The sequence below is a fragment of the Arachis hypogaea genome, chromosome 2 (assembly GCF_003086295.3).
Source record: "Arachis hypogaea cultivar Tifrunner chromosome 2, arahy.Tifrunner.gnm2.J5K5, whole genome shotgun sequence".
Taxonomy (NCBI): Eukaryota; Viridiplantae; Streptophyta; class Magnoliopsida; order Fabales; family Fabaceae; genus Arachis; species Arachis hypogaea.
In genome coordinates this window covers 36793030-36795168 of record NC_092037.1, presented here as the reverse complement: position 1 = coordinate 36795168, position 2139 = coordinate 36793030, and the positions used below count along the sequence as shown (strand labels likewise).

The window sequence follows — 2139 nt, the reverse complement described above, 5'->3', positions numbered from 1 at the left end:
TATCTTGGGAAAGAAGCTATTCATAATTGGATCTCCTCTGAACCTTGGAAGAGGAATGAGGAGATCATGCTAGAATTTCTCACATTGGATTAGATTGGGGTTTGGATGGATATCGTGACATGTAATCTTACCAACACTTTGATCTATGAATATGTGTGGTATAATCAGTGACCATACTTCATCTCTTTCCATAATCACTTAAATCAAGGAATTGGGCAATTGTTGATTCTTAGAGAGATTAGATTGCCAAGGATTTGGGATCTAATCACCTAAGATTGCCAAGGAGATCAATGAATGCATTGATTGAGGAAGAAGTGAAAATGAATTTGATTCGGAGAATTATAACATCTCCTGACCCAAATGAGCTTTCCCATTTCTGATCTATCCATTCTCTTTACATTTTGTTCTTTAATTTGATGCTTAATCCCATTCCCTTTTAATTTCTTGCAATTTAAGTTTCTAAACTTTAATTACTTGAAATTTACTTTCTGTCATTTAATTCTGCTATTTACATTTCGTTCATTTACATTTCTTGCACTTTAATTTTCCTACCAATTTACTTCCTGCAATCCCAATTTCAAATCCGATTCAGTTCAACTAGAACAATCTTCCAATTAACGTTGATCAACCAACCAATCCTTGTGGGATTCGACCTCACTCAATAGTGAGTTTTTACTTGACGACAATCTGGTGCACTTGCCGGTAGAAAATTGTTGAGAGACAGTTTTCGCGTATCAAGTTTATGGCACCGTTGCTAGGGGTTGGTTTTGTATTGACAATTACTAAATTGGAGGATAACTAGATTGAGCATTTTTCTTTTCTTTTGTTAATTGAATTTCAATTTCAGCTGTTCAATTTTACTTTCTTTTTTTAATTCCTTACTTTCCAGCAAGCTAACCCACTAACCATTTAATAAATTGCTCTAACCAAGCTAACTATACTCTATTTTAGTGAACTCTGCACTTGCTGTTTCTTGTACTTGTTCATTGTATGACAGGTAGAAGAAGGGAAACCTCAATCTCTTTTGATAGTGAACCGGAGAGGACCTTCTTTAGATTAAGGAGGAAATCAAGAGGAAAGAATGCTATTGGTGCAGAGGAAGAGGAAGAAGACTTGGATATAGATATGGAGGATGATATGGAAAACCATCATGAAGGATAGGTGAACAATCATGCCAGAGGAGGTGCAGCTAACCCTGCTGGACAAGAGAGGAGAGTGCTGGGTTCCTACATTAATCCCAATCCTGGGAATTGTGGAAGCAACATTCAAAAGCCAACTATATATGCCAATAACTTCGAATTGAAGTCTCAACTCATCACTCTCATCCAAAATAATTATTCTTTTGAAGGAAGTGCCCAAGTAGACCGTAATCAGCATCTCACTACATTCCTAAGGATCTATGATACAATGAAATCAAATGGAGTTCATCCTGATGCCTATAGATTGCTTCTATTCCCATTCTCTCTAAGGGATAAAGCATCCAAGTGGCTAGAATAATTTCCAAAAGAAAGCCACACAACTTGGGAGGATGTAGTGAATAAATTCTTGGTAAGGTTCTATCCCCACAAAGAGTCAATAGGCTGAGAGCAGAGGTTCAAATATTCAGGCAGCAGGATGGTGAAACCTTGTATAAAGCATTAGAAAGATTCAAATATTTGACAAGGAAATGCCCCCCTGATATGTTTAATGAGTGGGTGCAACTGCACATCTTTAATGAAAGGCTTTCATATGAATCAAAGAAAACTATAGACCACTCATCTGAAAGCTCCCATAACATGAAGAAGACCATTGAAGAAGCCATTGATGTCATAGAAATAGTGGCTGACAATGAGTATTTCTATGACTCAGAGAGAAGCAACAATAGAGGAGTCATGAAGTTAAACAAGATGGATGCAATCCTAGCCCAAAATAAGATGATCACTAAGAAACTAGCTGACTTAACCAAGCAAATGGAGAAGAATCATGCTGTAGCTATCCACACTCAACTATCACCTCAATCCGAGTCAAATACAGAAGAAGGAGTTGACTGGGAACAAGCTAATTACATTGGAAATTCTTCAAGACAAGAACATGATCCATACTTCAAGACATACAATCCAGGTTGGAAGAACCACCCAAACTTTTGGTGGGGAAACCAAC

The 2139-nt window shown here is 37.2% G+C and overlaps 1 non-coding gene across 1 annotated transcript; it reads right to left on the bottom strand.

The window, feature by feature from the left end:
• Nucleotides 1-1577: 1577 nt before the first annotated feature.
• Nucleotides 1578-1685, bottom strand: LOC112765550 (small nucleolar RNA R71). The gene has a single exon (XR_003183819.1). It is a non-coding gene; the product is annotated as a small nucleolar RNA R71 (small nucleolar RNA).
• Between the last annotated feature and the right edge of the window lie 454 nt (nucleotides 1686-2139).